Below are 14,805 nucleotides of genomic sequence, written 5' to 3' on the forward strand. Positions count from 1 at the left end.
AATACATTATTTTTTGTAATTTTGCAGGGACTCATAGGTTAACTGATCTTGTGTCTCAGAGGGAATTTTAGACATAGATATTTGACCTATACAATGGTAGAGCAAGGCTACAATTAAAACATAGTGATGGACTAAGTGCACTTTTGACCATAAGATCATAATGGACATTTGGAGACCAAAACCAGAAATCTTTAGCTTATATCTCAGATATTGCTCAAAGTCCTCTATATTAGACACTTTTTTGGAGAGATTGTTGAAAGTCTAAGAAATGAGAAGTGATAGAAATTTCTCTTCTCACTGGGACAATGTTTTTGAAAGCTATGGTAAGACCATAGATCAAGTGTCCATAGGTTTGTGGGTTAATATCCGGGTCTTCTATTCGATTCCAAAGGTTGAATTCTCTGTTCTTATGCCAATACCAAGCTGTTTTCAATACTGTAGCTCTGTAATAGAGTTTGACATCAGGGACGGTAATGCCTCCAGAAGTTCCTTTATTGTATAAGATTGTTTTGGCTATCCTGGGTTTTTTGTTTTGCCATATAAACTTGATCCTTGTTCTCTCAAGGTCTGTGAAGAATTTTAATGGGATTTTGATGGGGATTGCATTGAATCTATAGATTGCTTTTGGTAGAATTGCCATTTTTACTATGTTGATTCTCCCAATCCAAGAGTAAGGGAGGTCTTTCCATTTCCTGGTATCCTCCTCAAATTCTTTCTTCAAAAACTCAAAGTTCTTGTCAAATAGGTCTTTCACTTCCTTGGTTAGAGTTATCCCGGAGATATTTTATGCTATTTGTGGCTATCGTGAAAGGTGAAGTTTCTCTGATTTCCCTCCCTGCTTCTTTATTCTTTGTGTATAGGAGAGCAACTGATTTTTTGGAGTTGATCTTGTACCCTGCCACATTACTAAAGGTGTGTATCAGCTGTAGGAGTTCTTTGGTAGAGTTTTTGGGGTCGCTTATGTACACAATCATAACTTCTCCAAATAACGAGAGTTTAAGTTCTTCCTTTCCAATTCGAATCCCCTTGATCTCCTTATGTTGTCTTATTGCTATTGCTAGAACTTCAAGCACTATATTGAAGAGGTATGGAGAGAGAGGAAAGCCTTGTAGTGTTCCTGTATTTATTTATTTATTTTTTTTTAGTAATTTTATTAAATTATAAAAAGTTTCCATTTACGCCCCTCCTCCCAACGCCCTCCCACTCCCCCCCTCCCTCTCCTCCTCCCTCTTTGTCCCCAAGGGAAGTCAGGGTCTCCTGCCCTGTGGGAAGTCCAAGTTCCTCCCCCCTCACTCCAGGTCCAGGAAGGTGAGCATCCAAACAGACTGGATCCCAAAAATCCAGTATATGCAGAGGAAACCAGTCCCAGTGTCATTGTCAATGGCTTCTCGGAAAGACTGCAGGCCAGCCACATTCAGAAAATCCGGCCACATTCAGAGAATCTGGTTGGATCACATGCTCGTTCAGTCACGGTCCATCTGGCCTTGGTAAACTCTCATTAGATCTGACCCCTTGTATCAGTGGGTGATAGTATCCCTCGCAGTCCTTCGTCATTTTCTTCCTCCTTTTGCTCCTCGTTTGGATCTTGGGGGGCTCAGTTCGGTGCTCCAACGCGGGCCTCCATCTGTATCGTCATCCAACGCCAGATGAGGGATCTATGGTGATAAGCAAAATATTCATCAGTATGGTCACGGGCCAAGGCCGGTTCAGGCACCCCCTCCTCTGTCCAGAGAACAATCTGGGGATCTCTCCTTGGACCTGCGATCCCATATATAATCAAGTTTCCTGTAAACTCTAATATGACTCCCTTAGTTGAAATATATTCTTCCCTGATCCCACATTCATCCTTCCTCCCTTTCCCCCATCCCGGTCAACCGAGCTTTCTCCATTCCTCCCCTACTCCCTTCTCTCTAACCCTCTCCCCTTCCAACAACCCTCCCACCCCCCCCCCCCATGCACCCAAGGTTACCTGGGACTCTTGACTATCTCCTACCTCCTGGCAGATAGGTAAATAATCTTCATCAGGTTCGTCTTCTTATTTAGCTTCTCTAGGATCACGAATAATAGGCTCAAAGACCTTTAATTATGGTTAGAATCCACTTATGAGTGAATACATACCGTGTTCCTCTTTTTGGGTCTGGCTTACCTCACTCAGTAAAGCGTTTTCTATGTCCATCCATTTGCATGCAAAATTCAAGGTGTCATTATTTTTTACCGCTGAGTAAAACTCTAATGTGTATATGTTCCACACCTTTTTTAACCATTCTTCTATTGAGGGGCACCTAGGCTGTTTCCAGGTTCTGGCTATTACAAATAGTGCTGCTATGAACATAGTTGAACAAACGCTTTTGTAGTATGTTTGGGCATCTCTAGGGTATATTCCCAAGAGAGGAATTGCTGGGTCCTGAGGGAGGTTGACTCCCAGTTTCCTGAGAAACTGCCACACTGATTTCCAAAGTGGCTGCACAAGTTTGCATTCCCACCAACAATGGATGAGTGTTCCCCTCATTCCACATCCCCTCCAGCATAGGTTATCATTGGTGTTTTTAACTTTAGCTATTCTGACAGGTGTAAGATGGTATCTCAAAGTGGTTTTGATTTGCATTTCCCTGATCGCTAAGGAGGTTGAGCATGACCTTAAGTGCCTTTTGGCCATTCGAAGTTCATCTGTTGTGAATTCTCTGTTCAGTTCAGTACCCCATTTTTTAATTGGGTTAATTAGAGTTTTAGTGCCTAGTTTCTTGAGTTCTTTGTATGTTTTGGAGATCAGACCTTTGTCTGATGAGGGGTTGGTGAAGATCCTGTATTTAGTGGAATGGTTTTGAGTTTCTCTCCATTCACTTTGATGTTAGTTGTCTGCTTTCTGTAAATAGCTTTTATTATATTTAGGTATGATCCTTGTATCCCCAATCTCTCCAACACCATTATCATAAAGGGGTGTTGTATTTTGTCAAATGCCTTTTCAGCATCCAATGAAATGATCATATGGTTTTTTTCTTTCAGTTTATTTATATGATCGATTACATTGATAGATTTCCATATGTTGAATCAGCCCTGCATCTCTGGGATGAAGCCTACTTGATCATAATGGATAATTTTTCTAATGTATTCTTGGATTTGGTTTGCCAGTATTTTGTTGAGGATTTTTGCGTCAATGTTCATGAGTGTGATTGGCCTGAAATTCTCTTTCTTGGTGGTGTCTTTGTGTGGTTTTGGTATCAGGATAACTGTAGCTTCATAAAAAGAATTTGGCAATGACTCTCCTGTTTCTATATTGTCAAATACATTAAGGAGTATAGGTATTAGCTCTTCTTGGAAGTTCTGGTAGAATTCTGCATTAAAACCATCTGGTCCTGGCCTTTTTTTTTTTTTTTTTGGTAGGGAGGGTTTTAATAACAGCTTCTATTTCTTCACTACTAACAGGTCTATTTAGATTGTTCACCTGGTCTTGATTTAACTTTGGTAAATGGTATTTATCTAAAAACAAATCCATTTCTTGTACATTTTCCAACTTTGTGGTATATAGACTTTTGTAGTAAGATCTAATGATTCTCTGAATTTCCTCTGTGTCTGTGGTTATGTCCCCCTTTTCATTTCTGATCTTATTAATTTGCATGTTCTCTCTCTGCCTTTTGATTAGTTTGGATAGGGTTTTGACGATCTTGTTGATTTTTTCTTTTTCTTCTTTTTTTTGTTTAAAGTTTATTAAATTATGAAAGTTTTCATTTCCGCCCCTCCTCCCAACACCCTCCCACTCCCTCCTCCCCCTCCTCCTCCCTCTTCATCCCTAAGAGCAGTCAGGGCTTCCAGCCCTGTGGGAAGTTCAAGTTCCTCCCCACTCCTTCCAGGTCCCTGAAGGTGAGTATCCGAACAGACTGGATCCCAAAAATCCAGCATATGCAGAGGAAACAATTCCCAGTGTCATTGTCAGTGGGTTTTCAGAAAGGCTCTGGACCAGCCACATTCAGAAATCCGGCCACATTCAGAAAATCTGGTTGGATCACATGCTCGTTCAGTCCCAGTCCAACTGGCCTTGGTGAACTCTCATTAGATTAGTCCCCTTGTATCAGTGGGTGATCGCACCCCTCACGGTCCTGAGTTTTTTTCATGTTCTTCCTTTTTCTGCCCCTCATTTGGACCATGGGGGGCTCAGTCCGGTGCTCCAATGTGGGTCTCCATCTGTATCGCCATCCACTGTCAGATGAAGGATCTATGGTGATAAGCAAAATCTTCATCAGTATGGTTATAGGCCAAGGCCGGTTCAGGCACCTTCTCCTCTGTCTAGAGAACAGTCTGGGGATCTCTCCTTGGACCTGGGATCCCATTTATAATCAAGTCTCCTGTAAACCCTAAAATGACTCCCTTAATTGAGATATATTCTTCCCTGATCTCATATCCATCCTTCCTCCCTCCCCCCATCCCAGTCCACCTAGCTTTCCCCATTCCTCCACTACTCCCTTCTCTCTAACCATCTCCCCTTCCAACAACCCTCCCACCCCCCCATGCACCCGAGGTTACCTGGGACTCTTGTCTATTTCCAATCTCCCGGCAGATAGCTACATGATTTTCAACAGGTTCACCTTCTTATTTAGCTTCTCTAGGATCACGAATAATAGGCTCAAAGACCTTTAATTATGGTTAGAATCCACTTATGAGTGAATACATACCATATTCCTCTTTTTGGATCTGGCTTACCTCACTCAGTAAGGCGTTTTCTATTTCCATCCATTTGCATGCAAAATTCAAGATGTCATTGTTTTTTACCGCTGAGTAAAACTCTAATGTGTATATGTTCCACACCTTTATTAACCATTCTTCTATTGAGTGGCACCTAGGTTGTTTCCAGGTTCTGGCTATTACAAATAGTGCTGCTATGAACATAGTTGAACAAATGCTTTTGTGGTATGATAGGGCATCTCTTGGGTATATTCCCAAGAGTGGAATTGCTGAGGGAGGTTGACTCCCAGTTTCCTGAGAAACCGCCACACTGATTTCCACAGTGGCTGCACAAGTTTGCATTCCCACCAACAATGGATGAGTGTTCCCCTCATTCCACATCCTCTCCAGCATAGGCTATCATTGGTGTTTTTGAGTTTGGCTATTCTGACAGGTGTAAGATGATATCTCAAAGTTGTTTTGATTTGCATTTCCCTGATCGCTAAGGAGGTTGAGCATGACCTTAAGTGCCTTTTGGCCATTCGGAGTTCATCTGTTGTGAATTCTCTGTTCAGTTCAGTACCCCCATTTTTTAATTGGGTTAGGTAGAGTTTTAGTGTCTAGTTTCTTGAGTTCTTTGTATATTTTGGAGATCAGACCTTTGTCTGATGAGGGGTTGGTGAAGATCTTCTCCCAGTCGGAAGGTAGCCTTTTGGTCTTACTGACAGTGTCCTTTGCTTTACAGAAGCTTCTCAGTTTCAGGAGGTCCCATTTATTCATTAATTCTCTTATTGTCTGTGCTACTGGGGTTGTGCTTAGAAACTGGTCTCCTGTGCCTATATCTTGTAGACTATTTCCCACTTTCTCTTCTATCAGGTTCAAAGTGGTCAGATTAATGTTGAGGTCTTTAATCCATTTGGACTTGATTTTTGTGCATGGTAATAGATATGGATCTACTTTCATTCTTTTACAGGTTGACATCCAGTTATGATTCTCTGAATTTCCACTGTGTCTGTTGTTATGTCCCCCTTTTCATTTCTGATCTTATTAATTTGAGTGTTCTCTCTCTGCCGTTTGATTAGTTTGGATAGGGGTTTGTCAATCTTGTTGATTTTCTCCAAGAACCAACTTTTTGTTTCATTGATTCTTTGGATTGTGTTCTGTGTTTCTATTTTGTTGATTTCAGCCCTCAGTTTGATTATTTCCAGTTTTCTACTCCTCCTGGGTGAGTCTGCTTCTTTTTTTTTCCCAGAGCTTTCAGGTGTACTGTTAAGTTTCCAATGTGTGGTTTCTCCGTTTTCTTTAATTGGGCACTTAGTGCTATGAACTTTCCTCTTAGCACTGCTTTCTTAGTGTCTCATAGGTTTGATTATGTTGTGTCTTTATTTTCATTAAATTCAAGGAAGACTTTAATTTCTTTCTTAATTTCTTCCTTGATCCAGGGGTGATTCAGTAGTTGACTGTTCAGCTTAAATGAGTTTGTAGGCTTTCTGGGGTTAGAATTGTTGTTGAATTCTAACTTTATTCCATGGTGATCTAACAAGACACAGGTGTTTACTAATATTTTTTTGCATCTGTGGAAGTTTGCTTTGCTACCAAGTATGTGGTCATGAATTTTCATGCCATTTCTCTCTCAGGTTATGTATCACAGTCTTATGGATGTGGACGATTTTGTTCTGCCATTCCATTCTGTCATGATGGACTATTCTTCCAACAATGTAACATAAGGACCTAAAAAGAGTTGATTTCCCGAATCAGAGCCTGAAACTTCTAAACTGTAAAACAAATTAATCTTTTTCTCTTTTTCAATAGAGTTCAAGAATTTGTTGTATAATTCTGAATAATAAAAAAATGCTAAAACTTGAATTCAAAGACCTGATTTTCTCAGGATGAGGTCATAGGAATTAATGTATTTTGAAGTTGGCCAGTATATATATATATATATATATATATATATATATATATATATATATCCTAATCTATTAATATATATATTAACTGATATATCATGAGAGTATGTACATACTTCCAAACTAGAATTAAAACCTTTCTTTCCTTTCTCATCTTTTCTGCAGCTTAAATATATAAATCTAATTTCATTAGTGCTTATGTTGCCACTTAACCAAGTACATTTTTTTCTGTAGTTAAATAGACTTTATCACCTCATTTTCTGAAGAAGAAAACTTCTCAATCCTTTGTCTGTCTATGAACATTTTATATGCACACATCTCATGTAAAATATTCATCTTAGATAGTTAGAAAGAGCTCAGAGTCAACCCGTGTGGTTTCATCTCTTCTATACCAGGTCTGAGCACTAAGACACTCAACTGCATGGAATCAGTTTCCACCAGACAAAGATAAACATGTTTTTATATTGTCATTTATACTTACTGTTTATAATGTTTTCATCAGTAGAATTGTACAAATTAAGTTTGGCTAAGTGGACTTTATTTGTACTTTCTCTCTACACATCAGTTCTTACTGAGCCAAAAAATTACTTTTAGTATTTGACATAAGAATTGAAACAATAACAAGACTCATAGCCAATATGTACCCAGTGTGTTGTCGTACACAGTTTTGAGTGAATGTAATATTTTACACTTAAACTGAACATGTATCAGAGACTTACCTTCTGCCTGAAGACATTTCTTTCATTCTTAAGAATAAGCTATAAAAATCATAAAATGGAAGTATAAAGACTAAATATCCCCTAGTAACTTTGAATGTATAGAATGTAATAATGACTATAAAATGCTGATAAAATTATTAAAAGGGATAATATGTATCAGTCTATTATTTCAGCATAACTTTACAGAGAAGACATCCAAAGTTGTCACTTTTCTTAATAAAAGTCTTTATTGTAGTTCCAATAATAAGATCCTTGGTTTACTAAATCCTGTCCTTGAATATCTCTTATAAATAGACTTCTTTTCATTCATATTTTAAACCTATCCTTATCACACCTATCTATTGGCATTTTTAATCTTATGGCAGTCATCTTAAGTGTTTAAGGTTGACTACTCTTGTATATGTTTAATCTTAATATTTTTTTTTTCGAGACAAGGTTTCTCCATAGCTTTTGGAGCCTGTCCTGGAACTAGACAGCCTAAATTATAGGCTGGCCTATAGTTTACAGAGATCTGCCTGCCTCTGCCTCCCGAGTGCTTTGATTAAAAGTGTGCACCACCACTGCCCAGCATAATAGTCATCTTAACTGTTTAAGACTGACTACTCTTGTATATGTTTTAGTCACATTCACTTGTCACACTTTTGTCTCAATGATTTTCCTAAAATCAAAATTATTTTTTAATTTATTGTAAGAAGCAGTGTCACTCCTGAGCCTTTTATAGTCTTTCAAAATCATGTGACTGGATTAGAACAACCACTGCATGCATTTTAATATCTATTCACATGCTGGTCTTCAGTGTACATAATTTTAACATACACCCCTATTAAACCATAAGGATCTTTTAAAAATACATTTTATAGAAAGCATATATGAAGGCATGAATAAATAATGTCGAACACTTCATTTTAAAAAGGTGTGGTAGTTATTCAAATTATGGTCTAGAAGCTTATCCAGGGAAAATATAAGGAGGAAAGCTGAAATGTTGTTAAACATCCAAGAAATCCAGGAAAATTTTCTAGTTCTTGCAAAAATCATAAAATATCTTTAAACTAAAATACACTCACATCAATAACTGTTTGGGTGTAGAACAAACAAACAAAGCTTTCTAGGAAGATGATTTAAAAAAATGTACCACACCAATCTGTTAAAAAACAAAAAAACAAACAGTACCTCGAGAATTTCCTCATATGTACCTCATAAATAATGCTAAAATCTTGAGTACCTTCTCTTTGAAATTGAGGACAAAGTGAGATGTTCTCTCACTCCACATTTAACAACAGGCCATTAAAATCTCTGAATACTGAGCTTTTCTAGTAACATTGAAGCTCAATGAAGAAAGGAAAGGTATGTACATGTGAAAGGGAAACAATCTTTATTTGTAGAAAGCCATATAAGTTGGACAGCTAATGGAGTACATAGCCCTCCAAGAACAAAAATTCATTAAGCAAAGTCACATGATGCAAAGAAATCACAATAAGTCTTATTTGTACACACCAACAGTGAACTGATGTAAAGAATTTAAAACACAGTATTATTTACATAGAGTTATCTAATGTAAATAAGTTTACCTTAAAACAAAGGTATTCAACTTCAAGAGTATTCACAATCTGTCTGCAAAAACTATAAAATATCAATGAAAGATATATTGAAACTAAAGTAAATATTGATGCATACTATCTCCACAGATTAAAAGTCGAAATACAAAAATATGGTATTCGATGAGTTTTTAATCAACTTAATATTTATAATTCAAGACATATAGCACCAACTTATCAATAAGGTATTTTGGAAATCATTGAAAAATATAAATAAAATTTTAAATGGAAATTTAAAAAAATTAATCAAAGAATATATTCTCCCCCAAATTATAGGAACCAATATAATCTTATAATAATCACATTTGCATCATATTTTTAAAGAGTGAATAGAAAATTTAAAAAAATAGACTAAAGAGAGTGACCCATTCAAAAGTGTTTAACTGATTGTTTTTATATAAGCATACTCACAGCTACTTCAGGAAGCAATGTTAGAAAGATTATGTGTTGGTATGAAAACATTAAAAAGAAAGAAGATAGAGAAAGTATGAGAAAATAGGAAATGAGGGGAGACGGCTTGATGAGATCAAAAGAAATTATCCTGAATTACTACACTAATTCAAACTCAGTATTGACATGAATACCATACATGTAGGAAGACCTGAGTAGCATGGCGCCCTGAGTCACAGACAGTAAACAGTAGACCAGAACGGCTCCCAAAGACACGGACAACAACTGCAAAGACTGGAGCAAGATATAAAGACCCTGCTGGAACAAACTGGAGGAAGAGATAGGTACGTGCCAATGCAAGAATTTATTCAGCAACTTACAATGCAACATAGTAACGCCAGATGTCATTCAACAGGAAGATTTGAACATCCTAAGCCAAAGGAATCAAAAGAAATCAATTTAAAATGTAACTTTATAAGGATGATGGAGACCTTTAAAGAGGAACTGAAAATTCCCTTAATAAATGGGAAAAAGGCAAAGAATTGGAAGAAATCAATAAATCTCTTAAAGAAAACAAAGAGCAAGGAAGTCAGAACCATGAGGGGTGCGTTCACCCCCTGAGACAGTGGGACAGATCTAATGGGAGATCACCAAGGCCAGTTAGAATGGGACTGATGGAGCATGTGAACAAATCGGACTCTCTGAATGCGGCTGATGGTGGAGGCTGACTGAGAAGCCAAGGACAATGGCGCTGGGCTTTGATTCTACTGCATGGACGGGCTTTTTTGGGAGCCTTGTATGTTTGGATGCTCACTTTCCTGGATCTGGGTGGGAGCAGCGAGAACCTTGGACTTCCCATAGGGCAGGGAACCCTGACTGCTCTTTGGCCTGGAGAAGTAGGGGGAGGAGGAGTAGGGAAAGGGGAGGGGAGGGAAGTGGGAGGAGGGGAGAAGGTGGAAATTTTTAATAATAAATAAATAAATTAATTAGTTAAAAAATAGAATAAAAGAGAAAACAAAGAAAAAACAATCAAACAGTTGGAGCAAACAGTTCAAACAGCTCAGGAAATGAAAACTGAAATAGAGGCAATAAAGAAAACAAAGACCAAGGAAATTCTGGAAGTGAAAAATCGTGGTAAACAAACAGGAACTGCAGATGCAAGTATAACCAAGAGAATACAAGGGATGGGAGAGAGAATCTCAGGTGTCCAAGATACTATATAGGAAATAGGTTTATTATTCAAATAAATGTTCAATCTAACAAATTTATAACACAAAACTTGGGGGAAAACTGGGACACCATCAAAAGACCAAACCTAAGAATAATAGAGATATAAGAAAGGGAAGAACTCCATCTCAAAGGCACAGAAAATATATTCAAGAAAATCAAAGAAGAAAACTTTCCTAACCTAAAGAACGAAATCCCTATGAGTGTACAAGCAGCTACAGAACACCAAATAGACTGGACCAAAGAAAAAGTACCCTCACCATAGAATGATCAAGATGCAAAACATACAGAATAAAGAAAGAATATTAAGAGTTACAAGGGAAAAAGACCAAGTAAAATATAAAGGGAGATTTACAAAATTACATCTGACTTCTCAGTGGAAGGATTAAAAGTCAGAAGGTCCGGGACAGATGTGTTGCAGGCATTAAGAGACCATGGATACAAGCACAGACATCTGTACAGAACAAAGCTTTTAATCACCATTGATGGAGAAAGTAAGATATTCCATGACAAAATCAGATTTAAACAATACTTATTCCAAAATCCAGCTCTACAGAAAGTACTAGAAGGAACACTCAAAACCAAGGAAGCCACAAGCACACACAAAAACAGAGGCAACAGATAACCTCCCACAAGCAAACCCCAAAGAAGGGAAACACACAAAAACTACCACTGGTAAATAACAGGAATTGATGATCACTTGTCATTAATATCTCTTAATATTAGTGGACTCAATTCACCTTAAAATGACAGACTATGAGAATGGATATGAAAGCAGGATCCAGTCTTCTGCTGTATACAAAAAACACACGCCAAAGACAGACATTAACACAGAGTAGTGGGTTGAGAAAAGGTTTTCCAATAAAATGGACCTAAAGTGTAACCATCATAATATCTAACAAAATAAATTTCAAACTAAAACAAATCAGAAGAGATGGGGGATGCTTTACACACATAACAGAAATAATCCGTCAAGATGAAGTATCATTCCTGAATATCTATGTCCAACTACAAGAACATTCACATAAGTAAAAGAAAGATTACTAAAACTTAAATCAATCATCAAACCACACACAGTAATATTAGCAGACTTCAACGCCCCTCTTGCCACCAATGCAATCATCCAGAAACTTAAGAGAGAAATAAGAGAAATAGCAGATGTCGTGACACAAATGAACTTAACAGACAGCTATAGAAAATTTCACCCAAACACAAAAGAATATACCTTCTTCTCAGTACCACATGAAACCATCTCTGAAACTGATCTCACACTTGGTAACAAAGCAAACCTCAACAGATACAAAAACAATGGAATAATCCCCTGTATCTTATAGGATCATCAAGAATTAAAATTAGAATTTAACACTAACACTAATTGCAGAACAGTGTTCAAGTTCAATTGAATCACTCCTGGGTCATGGAAAAAATAAGGAAAGAATTCCAAGAAATCAATGACAATGAAAGCATAATGTACCCAAACCTATCAAAACAGTGCTAAAAGGAAAGTTTATAGTCCTAATGCCTACATAAAGAAAGTGGAGAAGTCTCACTAGTGACTTAACAGCATATTTGAAAGCTCTAGAACAAAAAGGAGAAAAGTCATCCAAGAGGAGTAGATATATTCAAATTGAGGGATGAAATCAATAAAGTAGAAACAAAGAAAGCAATACAAAGAATCACTAAACTAAAGAGCTGGTTCTTTGAGAAAAGCAACAAGATAGACAAACCCTTATCCAAAGTAATCAAAAGGTAAAGACAGAACATACAAATTAACAAAATCAGCAATGAAAGTGTGATATAACAACAGACAAGGAGGAAATTCAGAGAATCATTAGGTCACACTACAAAAACTTGTACTCCACAAAACTGGAAAAAAGAAATAAAAAAAATTCCAGATAGGTACTACATATCAAAATTACATCAAGACAAGGTGAATAACTTAAACAGACCTATAACCTTCAAAGAAATAGAAGCAGTCATCAAAAGACCCTCTCCCCCCAAAAAAGTCCAGGGTCAGATGGTCTCAGTGCAGAAATCTTTCAGAACTTCAAAGAAGACCTAATACTTATACTCCTCAAATTGTTCCACATAATAGAAACAGAAAAAAAAAAAGAGTTGTCAAACTCTTTTTATGTGGCTATAGTTACTCTGATACCAAAATCACACAAAGACTCAACCAAGAAAGATAATTACAGACCAATCTCCCTCATGAACATTGATGCAAAAATAATCAATAAAATATTGCAAACCGAATCCAAGAACACATCAAGAAAATCATCTATTAGTGGGCAGTAGAGGCACATATCTTTAATCTTATCACTTAGGAGGCAGAGGCAGGGAGAGCTCGATGAGTTGGAGCATCCTGCTCTACAAAGTGAATTCCACAATAGGCTCCAAACTTAAAGAGTAACCTTGTCTTAAAAATCAAAAAATAAATCATCCACAAAAATCATCCACAATCATGATATAGTCAGCTTCATCCCTGAGATGCAGGAATAGTGCAACATATGAAAATCTGTCAATTTAATCCACCATATAAATATGATGAAAAAACCCATATGATCATCTCATTAAATGTTGAAAAAGCATTCAACAAAATCCAACACCCCTTTATGATAAAGGTCTTATAGAGACCAGGGATACAAGGAACATCTTGACATAATAAAAACAGTATACAGCATGCCAACAGCCAACATCAGATTAAATGAAGAGATATTCAAAGTGAGTCCACTAAAATCATTACAAGATAAGGCTGTCCACTCTCTCCATGCCTATTCAACATAGTTCTTGAACTTCTGGCTGGAGCAATAAAACAACAACTGAAGATCAAGGGAACGCAAAATGGAAAGAAAGAAGTCAAACTTTCACTATTTGCAGATGATATGATAGGATACACAAGTCGCTCGGAAAGCTCTATCTGGAAACTCTGACAACTGGTAAATACCTTCAGTAATGTGGCAGGATACAAGATTAACTCAAAAAAATTAGTAGCTTTCCTATATACAAATGATAAAGAAACTGAAAAATAAATCAGAGAAACATCACCCTTCACAATAGCCACAAATAATAGAAAATGTCTTAGGGTAACACTAACCAAAGATGTGAGAGAGCTGTTCAATAAGAACTTTAAGTCATTGCAGAAACTGAAGAAGATACAAAAAAATGGAAAGATTTGCCATACTCTTGGATAGGCATAATGAACATAATAAAATAACAATCTTATCGAATCAATCTATAAATTCAGTGCAGTTGCCATCAAATCCCAAAACAATCCTTCACAGATCTTGAAAGAACAATACTCAACTTTATATGGAAAAGAAATAAAAAAAATGAAGGATGGTCAAAACAATCTTGTACAATAAGAAAATTTCCAGGTCATATCACCAACTCTGACCTCACGCTCTATTATAGAGTTACAGTAAAGAAAACAGCATCGTATTGGCATAAAAAGAGACAGGCTGACCAATAGAATCATATCAAAGACGGATATTAATCTACACACCTATGAACACCTGATTTTTGATAAAGAATCTAAAATTATACAATGAAAAAAGAAAGTATATTCAACAAATGGTACAGGCAAATTGGATGTCAGCATGTTAAGAATGAAAATAGATTCATATCTATCCCCATGCACAAAACTCAAGTCCAAATGGATTAAAGACGTCAATATAATTCCACTAAACCTGATAGAAGACAAAGTGGGGAGTAGCTTATAATGCATGGACACAGAAAATAACTTCCTAAATATAACACTAGTAGCAGAGACACTGAGAGCATCAATAAATAAATGGGATTTCCTGAAACTGAAAAGCTTTTTTTAAGCAAAGGACACAGTCAGTAAGACAAAAAAGCAGCCTACAGAATAGGAAAAGATCTTCACCAACTCCACATTAGACAAAGGACTGATCTCCAAAATATATACAGAAAGAATTAGACATTAAGAAATTAGACATCAAAATACCAAGTATTCTAATTTAAAAATGTGGTAAAGATCTAAACAAAGAATTCACAATGGAGGAATCTCAAATGGCTGAAAGACATGTAAGGAAATGTTCAGCATCCTTAGAAATCATGAAAACGCAAATCAAAATGATTCTGAGAAACCATCTTACACCTGTCAGAATGTTTACTATCAGAAACAACAATGATAGATTATGCTGGAGAGAATATAGAGTAAGGGTAACAATCCTCCATTGCTGGTGGGAGTGCAAACTTGTACAACCACTCTGGAAATCAGTATGGTAGTTTCTCAGAAAATTGGGAATCAAACCACATCAGGACCTAGCACTACCACTCTTGGACATA

This window comes from Myodes glareolus, chromosome 3 (assembly GCF_982192425.1).
Source record: "Myodes glareolus chromosome 3, mMyoGla1.1, whole genome shotgun sequence".
NCBI lineage: Eukaryota > Metazoa > Chordata > Mammalia > Rodentia > Cricetidae > Myodes > Myodes glareolus.